The sequence below is a fragment of the Lagopus muta genome, chromosome 8 (assembly GCF_023343835.1).
Source record: "Lagopus muta isolate bLagMut1 chromosome 8, bLagMut1 primary, whole genome shotgun sequence".
NCBI classification, from domain to species: domain Eukaryota; kingdom Metazoa; phylum Chordata; class Aves; order Galliformes; family Phasianidae; genus Lagopus; species Lagopus muta.
The window spans coordinates 7628526-7646015 of NC_064440.1; the positions used below are offsets into that span (position 1 = coordinate 7628526).

A 17490-nucleotide genomic window follows, 5' to 3' on the forward strand; every position below is an offset into this window, starting at 1 on the left:
AGTTGCGTGTCTGAGAACAAAATATTGTCAAAGCAGAACGATGGGATCTGTTGCTCCTAATGGCATTTCTGGAACTGGAATATTTCACATGCAGCTCAATAGTATATGGCCTTTCAATTCTAACACTGCTTTGTAAATTCATTCAGTTATTCTGAGAACAGAATGTATCCCTTTAGGAACAATTTTAATAAAACTGAATTTTTATTTTTTTTTTTCCTTTCTAGCTGATAGCACTTCAATCCCCTATGGTACAAAAGTCTCTTGTTCCTAGTTCTCACACTCCAGAAGATTATCATTAAAATGCAGCACATCATCCTCTAAATCTGTAATTGAAAGAACTTTTGACGCTCTGATAGGCAACAAAATCTGAGGAGAAATGGCAAAACATGGAGGGGAAAATGTAAAAGGTTGGTCTGTTTTCTGCATAATGATTAAGCCAAGAACAAAAAAGTGGTACAAAGTGAGTGCACTAATGATGACTAAATTAGTTTGAGACCTGTGCTTTGTATGAGCCTAGCCAGGTACAGGTAGTGACGAGTCAAGCAACTTTGGGCAAGAGCGATCCTGAACAAATGAAGTTTAAATGACAACAACTCATTTCCCTTTTGGAGTCACATTTCAAATGACAGAGTTAAGAACTACATTTAGTGAGACGCAGAGACTCATCTCTGTTCTTTAATATGCATTTTGATGTATTGAATGAAAACAAGTGCTTGACAGGCTGTGTCAGTAATGGTGCTAAGATTGGACATGGTCTAGAAGAGAGCCTGTAGCTGTTCTCACTTACTTCATTTCAGGGGAGGATGTTCTTTCCATTGCTCTTCTCCCATTTGGTGAGCCGGTCAATATTTAATGATTAAGATGATTGATTTTATATACAGGGAAAAAAAAAAAGCATATCGGGATTTAAACTTTACTTTCTGCCTTTGCTAAATGATAAATTACTTTCTATCATTGCATTAAAGTCTATGTTCCCAGCAGATTCACTTGCTGACATTATGACTATTGCAGCATCTCTCACAGTTGAGCATAGAAAAAAGTTCCAAGTAGCTGTGCGCTTTCGATAGTGCAGAAGAGGAACTAAACTCTTTAGCATGGGATCCACAGCCAACAAGGCGAACTAGCCATGATGCAGTGTGCAAGATGAGAGAAGACCTTGTGCATTCTTCTAGCCTTCTTTTACTTATCAATGACAGGGGATTGAAAGTCAGTTTCCTGGAAGAGTGGATTTCAGGTTTTGTGGCTTGATTTCCAGCACTGTAAGGAGATATAAGTAAGGCCATTTGTGTCACTACAATACCAGCTCATGTATTCAAGTGTTAGGGTTATCTCCACCTTGTCCTCTGGAGCCCTGCTGGTTTTATATGGAGGAAGACCATTTTGTGTTGCTGTAGAAGACTAATTACCAGAATAAAAAGTAGGGTTTTGCTGATTTTCTGTGAATATATTTGAAAAATTATTCAGTGAGGCTTCGGTGAAATGGTTTTGCTTTGTTGGAACCTCAAGAAATCCTCTTCCGAAATTGAACAGAAGCACTTTAGAGTCCTTAACATGCATGTTTTGAGTGACTATGTTATGGCAGCTTGCATAAATTATGACAGAGAAACTTTCTAAATTTATTTTAAAATAGTAGCAAACCACTCTTGATCTTGAGGAAAGCCTACAAGAACTCTTACCAAAATGCTGCCCATACTCTGCAGTGTTCTTGTGAGCTACTTAGTGAAATATTACTTATTCTTTTTATTAACATTGAGTTTCTTCTGTTATTCCATCACATGCCCTCTTAGGACTTTTTGTCCCATCTATACGCTGTGCTTATTTACATGGACATATGATGGCAATAGGCATTCGAATATGCAAAGAAAACTAAAACTCACTGAGGATGGTTATTAGCGTGTTTATAACCAGCAGGAGTGACATCTTATCCCAGGCAATTATTGGAATCCACTGAAATCCTGCTATGTTTACACTTCATGTTATTCGGGGGCCAGGCAAGTCAATTAGCTTTGGCTAAAAACATCAGAGCTGTTCATCAGTGTACAAGCAGTCATCTTCAGCTCTGCAAAGCAAAAGATTTTGTTCCACATTCACAGGCTACATGAAAAGAAAATCATTATGGTTTCCTATTATCAGATAGATGCAGATTGTATTGTTGGTGTCCAGCAGTGGCTGGTTAGGAGCGGGCTGTCCATATCTTCTTCTTGGCATTTATTAAGAGTTTTGTCAGACTGCATTGTGCTATGGCCACATAATACTGATCCACTCTGGATTTCCAATTGCAAGTCACAGATGTAACGAAGAAAGGAAAATATTCTGCAGCAGAGTAGGCACAGGCCCTAATGAAATGTGGCATATTAATTTCCGAGTTGTGAAATAATATAATCCCAGCAAATTTATATTTCTAATTTGAGGATCCTGAGGAAGAAAAGAAAGAGCCAGTTCTCAGAAATATCTGTTCACTTAGCACGTCGCTTCTGAGTTTTTCTCCATCTTCTTCTGGTCTGTGGAAGCAAAGTCATTCTTCAGAAACTAGAATTCCTGAATTAGTTTATGCATTTTTACGTGTCCCAGAGATTTTTTATGTACTGGGCAAAGAGATGATAGACGTAGATAAGTAGATGTGTTCTATCTGACAAAATGCCTTGAAGAAAAAAATGTGATTCGTGGCTTTTTTTGTTCTTTAACTGATGGATGATGGTGATAAATAAATTCAATTTAGTTTTCTTGAGAAACTCAAACACCTCAGATTACAAATCCATTTTAAACAGGATGTGTCTGAATCCTTATTTGCAGTACTGCCACTGAGCTCTCGGCTACCTCATTGGACATCAGGTTTATCCCAATACGTATGATACATGAGCCATAAGAAAGGAGATGGTTATGTCCCATTTCAGAGACGGAGACAGTGAAAACAAAGGATATTACTGTGAATAAACGTACCTTTTTCTCTCTGTGTCCCAAAGACGTGCAACATGCCAGAAGCCTGCAGCATTATGCTGGGCGTAAGGTCTCAGTTTTCCACGTTATGTAGATCAAAGCAGGGATGTACCAGAAGGAGCAGGCTGCTTTCATCTTTACAGGGTGAGCTGTGCAATTGTCCCAGGCCTTTTCACATCCACTCAGTACAATTTCTTCTGACGTGAGGCCAAACCAAGAAGGTTTCTAAAGCACTGGGAAAAAATCTCTCTCTCGTTTAAAAAATAAAACGCAACAGCATCACAAATCACATGAAAATAGAATTAGCTATTTTTCTTCTTGATTTTCCCCTTGGCTGAGCTGGTTATCACTGTACTGCGTGGCAGGTTTTTATCAGACAGTGTAATTTCCATACTTCTGAAGTTTGCTATTTGTTATTAGTTTGCAGTGGATTATTACAATACAAACGCAAGTACTCAACGAAAACAGCAACTTCATCCAAAATATTACAGTTAAATAATATTTCTCACTGACAAATCAAATTATTCAGATTACATATTTATAACCATTTTGACTTAGTGCTTTCCCAGAACCAGTGTGAATAGAGACATAATTACATACAAGACTTCTGGGCAGCTATAACTATATTCAGTTGCTAAGTGTAAACCCATAAAGGAAAAATATCTTTGCAGTTTGAGTTGACCATGAGACTGCAAACATATTCTGAAAGTGTCTCAGAATGATTCTTCTTTTCCTAGGTATTAGATGTGAATTGTAATCTATGCATTAAAAACAGCCTACTGTGTGTGGCAATGGAAGCAGAGTTATTCTGTTGGCATTCTGAGGTTTGCCTGCCAGAAAGGAGCAGAGGAGAAAGAGTTCCTGTGATAGATACAACATAAAGAAATACATACAAAATTCCCACTCAACACGCCAGAAAAGATTGTTAATGTAGCAACTTGCATTGCTTAAAACATTGGTGTTAAATGGCGCTGAGGTTATTCTTTCTGCCCAGAAACATGAAGTCTCCAGGATTCAATTAAGATATTCAGATCAGTCTTTATTGCTTTGCAAAAGTTAATCGTTTTGCCCCCATTTTTCCCCATTTCAACTTCAATCTTACCTTCTTATTTGTTTCAAATTAAATCAGAAGAAATTTGAGACTTTAAAAAATGAACTCATTAATAAGCGCCCATTTTTGGCAGAGTAGTGGACGAACCGCATTCTTTCCATAATGCATTTCAAGTGGTATCGACAGTATTTCAGTATACAAAAAAACTTAGGAAATAGTACCTATCAAATGATTCTCAGTCAAAAATGAGGAAAGTTGGAAAGAGAATCACACTAAGAAAAGCTAATAAATACTAGATCACATACATCCAGAAATGTGTCAAGTTTATACTTTCACTTTTGCCAAGGCTTGATTTATAATGCAAGACCTGCCACTCAATCACACGATACAGGTAAATGCATCTATATATAAAAATACATACCTACGCCTATCGATCTGTCTATCAGTAGATATGAGATCATAGCTTGCTTCACGGCTGTTATCAAAAGAAATCTGAGTTGGACCACAGTATACATTAATCATTCATCCTCAGGTACAGATCAATATGTTGTGAAACACTTTCATCTTTTCTTTAGAAATAACGTTCAGATATCTGTCAGCCTACTGATGTCTGCAAAATCTCCTAAGATGCTAGTAAAAATTAGTCTTGGCCCATTTTGATTTCAGTGCGTGATGGATGATATAATAATATTATCCACTGACAACACGGTATGAAGTGTTTGCTTGTTAATTATGTATGGGAACACGACAGCTGTGAAAGCAGTGATAAAGCTCCATCAGCCCACGACTGATGTGCTGGAGCACATGGTGCTCCCAAGGATAGGCTACATCTTGGTTATTGTGTTTGTAACACCAATGAGGAGTCTGGAAATTGTGAAACAATAAATGTGGGTTGAAGCTTGAAACTTTGCAATTCAAGTTACCATCTTTTTCCCCACAGATACTGATCAAGAAAAATCCGTGAGCACTTAAAGAGCTCCATGTGTAATACTGACTGTTTACTGGTGCTGATAATGTCATGTGGAATCAGAGCTATCTGGCATACCTGAAAGTCAAATCCATGGTACTGATTACCCTCAGACTCTTTAGCAGACCTGCACCCTCACAGCCTCTTTACATATATATATATATATTTTTTTTAATTTAACAGGCATTAGAGTTTGAAGAAGCAGCAGACGGGAAACAGCAAAATAAAACTGTGAAATGCACAGTTTTGAAAAGTTGTGCCATGTATTTTCCCAGAATCAAGGCATTATATAGATCAAAATGAGAATTAAACCACTTCTATTCTCTGTTATCCTCCTGGACAGAAGGTTTCCTATCTTGTCAGTTTTAGTGTGCCAACTCTCTCCGGGCATGACCCTCCCAGCACCTCGTACCCATTAGTTCAGATATAAGCCTCATTTCCAGACTTCTTTTTACACTTTCTACCTACCTCGGGAGGATGCTTTCCCCAGCATTGCCTTGCAATGAGAAGGTCGCTCAATTGCCATGGAGCATCTTCTTGAAATCTCCAGCATCACAGCTCAGCCCAGCAGGAGCAAACATCTGTCAGGTTCCTCTTTGAAATTCTCCTATGCTGAGAAGCTGGAGAAGAAGCCTTTAGCTGGGAAAGCTGATCAATAGTATGGCTTTTCCCTTTTTTGCACTGTGACCTTTTAATCTGCTCTGCATAACACCGTGCAGCTCCTGGTCCTGGCCATGCCTAAGGACTCTAAATAATTCAGTAATACAAATGCCAAATATACACCTAATAAATTTAATGCAGCCAGAAAAAAAAATGCACAGAAGTGGGCAGGTAGAAGGAAGGGAAGAGCACATAAGATTTTCACATCTCTGGAAATCATACCAAAAAGTTTTGCTTTAATGATCTGCTCTGTATGATATACTACGCATTAGAGTAGCAACTGGGTTTCATGCAAATTCAGATTGAACCATTAAATATTTTTCTATTAAAAATTATTACTGTAAGTACCTCATAGTCGGCAAACTCTCTGATTTCTGAATCTTGTTACAACTACCCATAGGAAAGTACAAGCACTCATAGGAAAGTCCTCTCTTGGTAATAAGTATTGATTTCAAAGCTCCATTTGCAAGCAACTGGATCCAAAACGTGCCAAAAGTGTCATATTTTCTAGAGATAATGGAGAATATTCTTCGACTAAAATTATTTTTTTGCTGCTCTGTCGTTACTCCCTTTTATATGTGCCCCATGGCACCTATTGTCAAACAAATATGGCTATTCTCTTTCCTTGCTTAATTGTAAATTTGTAAATGAGATATAATTTATTTCTATTACTAATCGATCAAGGAGAATTTATAGTGTGTATTCCCCTCACTATTGCCAAGCACACTTACCCTCGAAGGTAAAATAACTTGCAGTGAGTATAAAAATTGAATTAAATCAATATGTTTTTATTCTCCTCCGGCTCTTTTTCCACCGTTGTACAATTAAAATTCTATGAGGAATGTAATACTGAAGAAATAAATCTTACAGTACTTAATCAGACTAGATTCAAATAAATAAATCATGAAGAAAACAGTGGAGCATCTTTCAGTGAATGCATAAAGGAAGTGTTGAATCTTCAATGAATGAACTATTCTGTAAAAATGTTTTTCTTATTTCAATGCATCAGATTATGTGCAGTTTCCCTTTACATCAGCCAGGTCGGTAATGAACTATGCAAACTGGTGTTCTCACTACACCTTAAACGCAGTCAGTTGTGCATATGGTTAAAATACTTCTATAGTCAATCCACAGAACTCTCAGCCTGCACCACCTTCTACCTTGTCAGTCAGTCACGTATTCACACAACGCAGCACAAAAGCACACCTCTAAAATCTAATCTAAGCACAGTTTACTACTGCTGAAGATCTGGCTCTGAATACAGCATTATTTTCTTTTCCTGTTTCACTGCGTGGGTGCAGGCTGTCACAATATCCGTAGGCTGCTCAGGGAAGCTGAATACCAGGAGGGGAAAGAAATACCTGATCTCATGTGTTCACTGAGCTCCCAGGAGCACTTGTGAGACGCATTCAGGGCAGAGAGAGAAAGTGGTATTGATAGCAGTGACACAGAATGATAACTATGGGTTCTTTAGGCTCCCGTCCAGAAAAGCACTTAAGCCTCCTTCACCCTATACACACCTGAGTCACACGAGTTCATTGGATTCTCCTTCGGGTTTGTACTGAAATCCTCTCTTCACTGCGACTGTAATCATTAGTTATTGCAAAGCAGATGAACAGTAAATATGAAAAGAGGAACCTGGATCAGGGTGACTTCTGCAGACTGATTACAGTATTCCTGTTTCTATCCTTTGGCAGGACTAGAAGACTGAGGAAACTATGGGTGTGCTATTATGCTTCTACAATAAAAGTACTACAACGTGAGTGACACTGTAGAAGTCAAAAACAGCAAACACAGCATCTGCATTTAGGAAGAAGGATGAGTAAGGAATCGTAGAATCATTGAGGCTCAAGTCATCAGTCAGATCATCTAGTCCAACCATCAACCCACCACCATCACATTACTAAATCATGTCACTCAGTGTGACATTATACTTTTCTTGAACACCTGCAGGGACAGTGACTCCACCACCTCCCTGGGCAGCCTGTTTCAATGCTTTGCCATCCTTTCTAAGAAGAAATGTTTCTCAGTATCCAACCTGAACCTCCCCTGGCTAAGCCTAAAGCCATTACTTCTTGTTCTCTAGTTACCTGGGAGAAGAGGCCGATCCCTGCAGTTGTGTTTGTCCTTGGTCTATTAATCTGACTTTGATCCGTTAGTCTGAAAGAATAATTAAAAACATGAAGGTAAATGGCAAATAGAAGAAAGGGCAAAAGAATTGGATGGAAAGAGATACAGTCAAATGAACTTAAATCTGTTTTTGTTACATTAATTGAAGGAAATGCAGTAACTCGTCTGCATCTGTATTTCATGGAGCATTTTATGTGAACCTATATGATGGTTTAAAATAACATGCTGGAGAACATGGAAATTAGTTTAAAAAAAAAAAAGGAATATCAAGAATAGCAAAAGATGAGGCATCAAAGGGAAAGTACCAGATGAGAGGAATGGTTGAAACTGAGTTTGCCAAAGATTGTTCTCACGATGACCTAGTTATAATGCGTATTATAATTTTATTAATCTGTATTTACTCTAACAGCACAAAATAAGAGTACATCTGCGATTTGCTGATGACACAAAGGTGGGAGGCAGTGTCAGTACTGATAACAATCTCTGTGATAAACTGACCGTGTAAAAATTACACAGCCTTGAGGAATGAGATTACAGATTTGGGGAGTAAAGTAGGAGTCAGGCAGATGGTGATCAACAGTACATGCTTCTGCTGCAAAATGAGACTTTATCAGTTAGAAATGACAAAGTGATAAAGATCTATGAACACTAGCTCGAGGAAGGTCTGCCGTATTAGCGGATTATAGGGTGACACTGAGCCTCAACTTCATCAGCCATGAAAATGTCACCTTTTAGGAGATAAAATGACAGAGAACATGGGTGATATGTCCCGTCATCTGCAACTCAGGCTGTTTAAAGGTGAGTTTACAAGGGATATAACAGAGATATTAAAATGATTTGAGGAATGAAAACTCATCTGAAAGTGGAAGACAGAAGGGCCTCCCTCCGCTCTCCCACGGGTTTAACATAGGAAAACAGGAAGGTATCAAAGAAGATACGATTATGGCCTGTAGAAACAGCTGACATAAACATTAAAAAAAATAAAATAAATGCAAACACTAGTTAACATTAAAAAGAAAAATAACGGGCTCGTGATTTAACAAGTTAAAATTCTCTCTCATTTTTTTTTAAACTGGAAATTAATAAAAATAAAAACACCTATCAAAGCAGAAAGACACTTTAATGGGCTTACTGTTGGAGGAAAAATAAAACACCACTGTAAAGTACAAAAGAGACTGATGGAGTTGTCTATAAAAAGGATTACATCACGTGATTGTCTGGATTTAGGGATTTGAGGAGTTGGCGTTCGCTCTGCGCATCTAAAGAAAGTGCTGTGAACTGAACATGCTACAATCCACCTGCTGATCAAATCACTGAGTTTGTCCCAAGACTGAAAAGCCGTGTTTTGTTTTGTTTTTAAAAAAGGATCTCATCATGTGTGGAACATCCCAGAAAAGTGCAAAGAAGATTGCTGTTATCTGAAGAATGACGAGAGTTATTATTTGTTTAATTAGTGACAAATGAGTGAACTACAAAATATTAATTTATTTTCTAGGACAAACCAGTGGTTTGGTGTAGAAAAGTTTTTGTTTGTTTCTTTTGGGTTTTTGTTTTTTAATGCAACAAAAGGGAAACACAGAGGGTAGCTTTTCAGTTGCTTTGTTATAGGAGTTTGCTTATTTATGGCTAGGTTTAGAAGGCAGTGTTTCTAGTTCAGTACCGTATTTCAGGAATAAGCTTATAACACTACAACTTCGATCTCAGGAATCAAATACAATCATGACTTACATTACACAGTTTGCAATTATTGGCATAAATATTAAATACCCATGTAAACATAAGTACTTCACACTGCACACAAGTAGGCACCATCAGCAGCTGGGATGCTTTGTTTCAATACTTATGGTCATATGCTTGAACTCTGCATTCCTATTTCTTCTGTTGCAGATTAACCTGATTTCTAGGAATTCTGATTATACACACAATGTGTCATTGCCCAGCAATTTACAGCTGAGAGGTGGCTGTATGGGCCATGATTTAAACAGTAGTTCTGTAGAAATGTCTTGCCTGTATCTCCATGGGTTTCATTCAACTAAACTGAATGAATAATTCTTACCAACAAGAATTTTTTAACAACTGTGAATAAAAGAGACTTTACAAGCCATAGAAAAATGTCAGTTATGGAGCATTATGGATTGATTTTTAGGGTTGATTCAAGGATACAATGCCAAATAGACTGTAAGACCAAACAGAACACACTATTCTAGTCCAGGTGATTACCTTCCATTATTAAGCGATAAAAAGTAGAATTGCTCTCATTTCTTACCTGCTGATTTACTGTGAATTCAGAGAAATTGCTTCACCTCTTCATTATTTTTCTTCTTTCTGGATAAAATGAAATTAAGGTATAATTTTCTATTGTCTAGCTGAGCCAATGAAAAGTAGTGAAATCACCTCAACATTTTCAACAGAGTGGTGTCAGATGTCCCATATTTTATTTATTTATTTTTCTAAGCATCAAAAAAATCTCTCTCAAAGCTGCTCTTTAATCAAAATGATTCTGATTATGTTGTTCGTGGAATGGAGCAACAGAGATCTAGCTTCTTTTTTTCCCCAATAAAGCAACTCATCTTCACATCATTAAATCTGACATCCTGAAATTGACTAGAATTTTGAGGGTTGAAATGTATCATTCCAGTATGAAACACTTTCATATTGTAAGTCATGCTATTAAAAATTCTGTTATTAAAAATAGTCACAAAAAGGGGGGAAAAACAAATCAATTAAAAAAAATAAAAAATCAAGCACATACTTTCCACTTACCTTGCCAGTAGAAAATATATAAATAAATAAGTTTTAAACTAATAGTTTCTTAACAATTTTGAACAGTCCTAAAATGCCAAAACAGGCAACTTTAGGAATAAACAGAGCAGCAGCTTCAAAGCAGTAAAGCTATTGCAGATGGTCACAGAGCATGGAGTTGAGATGAACTCTGAAGTCCGTTAGCTGTGTTAGTGCACTTGGCCTCTTTTCCCCTTGTAAATCTGGTATTAGGATATATTCTATTACTTACTAAAGTTTATAGAAACAGGCAGAATGAAGGAGAATTCATCATGAAACCTTATATAACAGAATATAAATATAATATATTTATATAAATATATAAATATATAAATATATAAATATATAAATATATAAATAATATATTCTCTTAAAGAATTCATGATTTCCCTATTAAATTGCTGTTTCAGTGGAAGTATCTCAGACCTCTGGAAATCTAACTAAGACATATTTCTGAGGGTCTCATAATGCCTTCTGACACTTAGATTGATAAGTCTGTAAGCCAATAGTTTCAAATAAGGTAATCACCTGTTGATTTCAAATAAGACACCGAGTGCAAGCTTGCTTTTACTCACAGGTTTTCTGGCAAGTAGCAGCAGTATTCCCATGAACAAGCAGTTCTTGTAGAATCAGTATTTTCAGCCTTAATCTCACTTGCTTCTCGTTGCTCAATGGTATTCTTTCCATCCTCCATTACCTGCTGATATTCAGCACCTCTTTGGACAAATCCGGAATGCAAAATGAGCAGGGATTTCATTAGGATATTTGCTGGAGGATTTACTAATCAGAAAATCAAATAAAAAAAAAAGATAAATCAAAGAAAGGTCAACTATTCTGTTTGGGAAGGACTGCCATACATGGTAAATGGCGCTTTTTACATTAAAATGAACTGCAATTGCATGTGGTTGACTGCCAACAGACCTGTTTGGAATAGTAGCCCTGTCCATGCTAAATCACAGAGGACAATTGCCAGCAATCCCAAATCTTTAATGTTTTCTAATTTGTCTACTTTAACAGGTGACAGTAATCTCAGATCATTAAAAAGGGATGCTTTCTCCTAATCAGCAATCCTTTTTTCATAGACAAACAGCTCTTCACATATAAAGCTTCCAACAGTAGCCAGGTGTCACATCAGCCATTGAGGCAGGTTCGACATGGGAAGCTGCTGGAAAAACATGAGAATTATGAATGACTTAGTAAAGATTACTTAGCAGACTGGCATGTCCTCTCTTGCACTTGCTTTCTTTGTTGTGAACAGGCAGAGTGTAACAAACAGTGTTAAAAAAAAAAAAAAAAAAAAGGAATAGTTCAGTTAAAAATTGGGGTTTTTATTTTATTTTTTATTTTTAAAATGGGGTTACTTTATTTAGCAATGGAAGTAAAAATCTATAAAGCACTAGTTGGAGTTGAACACCCACAGATTTGTTGATACCTGGCTACCTGTCTGCCTTTGTACCTTAGAAATTAGCAAGAATTTTATTAATGCTCACCTTTAGAATTTTGGGACTTTAAAAGACTTAATTAGCTGTGATTCCTATTTCCACACCTTTTCCAGCTGGAATTCTTATGAAGGTTACAACCAAAATAACCCTCTTTCTTGAAGCATACTAAATAACATCTGACAAAAACAGAAGCTGATCGATTGATGTAATGGACACATTAATGAAGGATCATTAATTGCTCTCATTTCATATTAATTACTATAAGATATATAGTCAAATGATCTTTGATTACTAAGACATTTGAAGGAAATTCAAAACTTATTAACTCTTTCATATTGAAATTAATATACTTCTGAATCCAACCAACAGCTTTTACAATGATCATTTAAAGAAAATACATTTAGTTTGCTCTTCTTTGTCTAAAGAACTTACTTTCTTGAAGGACATGCACTTTCTTTTTCTACTTTCTTCCTTTTCTTTCTTTCTTTCAACTCCTCGTGAAAAGCTGATTTTTCTTCCTGTTTTCTGTATCTCATTCTCCAAATAGGAAAATGAAAAGCTTTTAAAATTTTCTATTTATAACTAACTTTGTTTTACTTTTTAAATTTTAGTTTAGTTTATCTCACTAATCCATAATGCTTTAATCTTTCTTTTTCTCCTTCCAGTATCTTGCAGTACTCTTCTTCCTTCATCTACCAAAGCAGCCGCAACTATTGTAAACATAGGCTCTCTTTCAAATTTTGCCTTTTTTTCTGTCAGACCTTGTATTTGTTGCCAATTTATTTTTTTCCATTGTTTCCAGCTAGACAGGGTTACAGATCAACACAGTTGTTAACTTGGTAGAAATCTGAAAGTGAATTAGTAACTATTGCTTTTCAGTAGTATAAAGCCTGTTGGTTTTACTGGTCTCATTACGTCTTAAATCTTTTTGTTTCACGTCCTCTTCGCTGCCCTGTCTTGACCAGCTATTTGGATCCATTAGTCTCAAATTCATCTTCGCCTTCACTATTCTGTATGAAATATCTCTGTGGCTCACACAGACATCTGTCATATTTGTAGCATTTCATATCTTGGACACTCTCTTAATACCTGATGGCAAGGAGTTCAGTAGCACTAAATACAAGAGAAAAAATCCAGTTCCATGCTTCCTAATGGAAGTGGTTTTAAATCACACCTGGTGCCATGGTCTTGAAAGCCTTGGAAGGAACACGCTCTTAGTGCGGGAGCAATATTATGCTTTCAGTAATGTAGTGTTTGACACATACGAGTTGTGGGAGAGCAGAATGTGTCCCGTGGCTGCTGAGGTAACTTCTGATTTTATTGTCAAACACAGTTTGTTCTTTATGTGACACCTGGTATCTAAACCTCCATGAAAAATCTCAGTCTGCATATTTTTTTCTGCTATGTATTACATAGCAATAAAGGAAAGTTATATTGCTGCAATATATAGAAATGTAACACCTGACACACCCAATGGATTAAAAAAATGCAACCAAACAACTATAATAACAAACTCATAACATCTCTCCACAAATGTAGACTACCTCAGATTTTTGGAAGTGAAGTGATTAAAAAAATTTCCCTCGTATCCAGCTGGGATCTTTCATCAGATATTTAGCATCCATTTTTACTGATTTAGTAAAGTAAATTACTCTTCTAGTAGAAATTAAATTTAACAGTTGTTCTTTTACTGCTCTAGGTGGAGAATGTCTCTCCAGAAAGTTTTAAGACTTTCACCAAATAATCCCAATATGCAGCTCAAATAAACAAAGCATACTCTTTCCTGAAAGGAACTGCAAGTGCACCAGTCACTTCCTTTAGCACTATCATATTTGCACTGAGAAGTCTGTTCCAGCCCAAGGTTATTGCCAAGCACATTATGGAGCAAGCACAGAAGGAAGTCAGAAGAGAGGGATTATAGTTCTATTGTTAGCAAATAGCATTTCCTGGTGCCATTAAAAATAATTTATCTATCATTTTTTGTTCTCAGCAATTCCCAGATGAGATGAGCATCTCATCTTTATGAGGTGCTCACTAGGATTACTGCCTTACAATCATGCCCAAGGCCATTTCAATACCACATAAAGAGCAACGTAACACAAGATATTCAACTCAGAACTGCAGGTAATGAGCACTTAATAAATCCACTTCTTTTTATAGTGAAAAGGTTTAATGAAAGAAATTACATTTCTTAAAACTAGACAACGTCCCTGCAGTTTGGCTGAGCAGGACGAATGATGGTCAAACACCATTTTAGCCCTTTAACGGAGGCTGGTCCTGGAGGCTGCTGTAAAATACAAATCCTGAGATGCACAGGATCAGTGTCACTGCTGTTAGGCCCATCAGAAAACTCAGTGGAGAAGAAGGAAATAGCACCAAAGAGCCTTTCAAAATTCAAGAATCAGGCCAATCTAAAAATTGTTTTGTAGAGAATTATAAATCCAGACACTTTTTTATTATCTCAGTGTTTTTGAGCTTTACTGGAACAGCCAGATCTAATTTATGCACTCATGCATACATGACAAATAGGTTAAATTAACTGCAATTATTCAGTTGATCAATCAAAAATTTTGAAAACAAACAAACAAACAAACAAATCCCCAGAGAGTAAAAACATGGCAAGAGCACTGGGAAAGCTATTTGGTAATTTAAGATGCCGAAGTAAATTTACATCTTCTTTGTTTTGACAGTTCCATAGATGGTAAAATCTGATTGCTAAAAATTATTGCAGAGCAGACTAACTGGAATAAAAAGTGAGATTTTTGACTGATCTGCTGATTGCTTAAACGAGAAGGAAATGCTGAGCGCCATGATAAAACTCAGCTCTGCTGGCCATTTTTGTATAGAGTTCTCCCAAATGGCAATACAGGTATTCTAGTTCAATAGCTGGAAAATGTACGTGGTAACTACCACGTCATTTTTTTCTAAAACAGATTTTTAGGGATTTAACTATCGTTTTAAAAAGCTGTGTCTGAAGATTCTTCACTATGATTTCCAAATGAAGCATTTCATCAAAACTACAACATCTGCTCTAACTTACCCAGATCTGTAGGTCAACTCCTATCCTCCGTCTCCTATTCTTCTGTATTCATTGCAGGATAAATTTATGCATCTTTCTAGTACAGACACTCAAACAGTTTCTCTGCCATACGGGAATGAAAATGGGACATTAAAAATGCCATCTTCAGATAATTAGATAATAAAACAGCTAATTCATAACAAAATACAGTAGTAAGATTGATACTAGTTTGTGTTCATCCTTAGAGCCAGAAGCAACTTCTACTGGTTCCTCCAAATGACCACAATTTAAATCATCTTTGGTGCTGTTTTAAAGCTGTATCAGTCCATAGATGGGTTTTGGATAGATTCCTTAACAAGCAAAAATGCATCTTTGATCTTACAGGTGTGCACATCTTAAGAGCTGCTCAGATGGCATCTGAGAACAAGGCTGGCCTCTTCGATATGCTGCTTCGACCCATTAGAAATGCCAACACAAACTCAGTTTAAGTGAGTTTTTTGTTAGTAAACATCAAAAAAGACATTTGTGGAGATAGCTATGCAATAACTGTCACTGTTGTTAATGCAGTTCCCATCCAGCTCTCAGTGTTTTTACAACCGTATTCTGCTCCAGGAATGAAAAAGAGTGGGTCCATAAAAGAGTCAAAGCCAGGTCAGAAAGGCTGAAAAGCAGAACAGTAAAGCAAGTAAAGAGCTGTCAGTAACAAGACCCTTCAGCAAACCACATCAATGCAATATCTACACCATCTACAATCTACATGCAGTATATACACCGTGTACACATCACATATAGAATATACACCATATTCAGTATACATGTAGTGGGATTCCTTGCTTTGAACTTGACACTCTGTACTAAGCTAAGCTCTACAGTGAGCTCAGTGAAGTTTTACTCTTGACCTCTCTCAGGAAGGAGTTGGTTATTTCTCTGGATTGATAATGCCAGCCAAAAGAGGCGATTCCAGTCAAAACAGGTGATTCTCTCACCATACCTAATGCTGGTGCAGTCTCACCTTGAATACTGTACGCATTTTGGAATCCAGAACATAAAAAGGTTGAGAATATCCCTGAAAGCATCCAAAGGAGGGCAACAAAGCTAGTCAAAGGGCTGGAAGGTGTGTCCTACAGCTGTCTCACATTAAATAAAATTTGATTGGAAAAAAAAATAAATAGAATTTGTAAGCATTTAAGCAATGTTTGCACTTTCAGATGTTAGAGTAGTGCTGGAAAATAGAACCTTGAATATGTTTCAAAGCTTATTCTCATAGCACAAAGCAGAAGGGATTTTAGTCTACATTTGGAGAAGTTATATTTTGGCACTCAGAGTCTGAAAAGCTGATTTTCCTTAACTGTTCTCAAACTGATTTAACAAAAATTTCTTGCTCATTCTCTTATTCTATACATCTTTTCTTTATTATTATTAAAGCAGTGCTTTTTATCTCCACTCATGCCTGTTAGTAGGAATGCGTAATTTAGAATTATAGGTCTTTGCTTTACTGGTTTTTTATTTTATGTTACTGTTTTTATGTTATGTAACTGCTTCAGAGAAATGGTAACTAGATGATAATGTATTGCACATCTTTACAATGTCCTCTGATAATTGCAACACTCATGCTTTTTAATTAAAAGCAAATAATCCAGTCTAACAGTCATATAAGTCTATAGATTCATTTCAGTAATCTACGGTGAGCTTTAGGCCAAAATGATATTTTATAAGTATCAAGTATCAAGTATCAAGCCATTTATATAAAACAAGAAATAAATGACTTGCTTTCATATAATTAAGAAAATAAGCTGAAGACAAATGATTTCTTATCTCATTTTGCTTTAGCAGTACCATTATGGGACGGGAGCACAGCTGCCATTTATGACAAACACAGCCTCCAATAACACATTTTATGGCTTTTGATTTTAGACTCTCGCTTCTGACATGCATAATGCTTTGAGGTATCATTGTTTTTACATCAATAAAAAACCTGATATAAGATTTTATGTATGTCATTTTGTCACATGGACGGTGCAATAAGATCAGTTGAAGCATTTACCACATATTTATTGTCTGCTTTGAAATGAATATCTGGATAACTGGGAAAGCAAAAATCTTTGGTATAAGGATTTATGAATTGAATAAAATTATCTTCTGCAACACAGATTTCTGTGAGATGTGTTTTTTTCTTTTCTGCTGAAAAGCATCAAGAGTTACGAAGTGTATCCATACATATTTCTTCCAAGAACTGCTCCTTCTTTTTTGTATTTAATACTGAAACTTTCTCTTGCCATCCAGTCCTGACCTCCAGCTTACTAATATTTGGTTTAAAAATAAACTTGAGATATCAATCCAAATTCTCTGTTCTCAAAACCCAAGCTCTTTTGTAGAAAATTTAACTGGTAATTCTGTTCAGGAAAATCTTTTTTCCGTTTTACTAAGTGCCCATTATTCAAAAATGGACTGCACCTCCTGTAGTCTGATACTTGCCCTTGTCATGCCCTTGAACTGTTTTTCA

General features: G+C 36.4%; 1 long non-coding RNA gene across 5 annotated transcripts in view; it reads left to right on the forward strand.

Annotated features, from left to right (window-relative positions):
* Positions 1-17124, forward strand: part of LOC125696587 (uncharacterized) — a 31889-nt gene extending 14765 nt beyond the window's left edge. Inside the window, exons 3-4 of one of the 5 annotated variants that reach the window (XR_007378437.1) lie at positions 225-15475; positions 16818-17124. This is a non-coding gene — a long non-coding RNA (uncharacterized LOC125696587). Of the gene's footprint in view, positions 1-224 lie in introns of all 5 variants that reach the window. The other 4 variants (XR_007378435.1, XR_007378433.1, XR_007378436.1 and 1 more) reach the window with 4 other exon arrangements.
* The last annotated feature ends 366 nt before the right edge of the window (positions 17125-17490 follow it).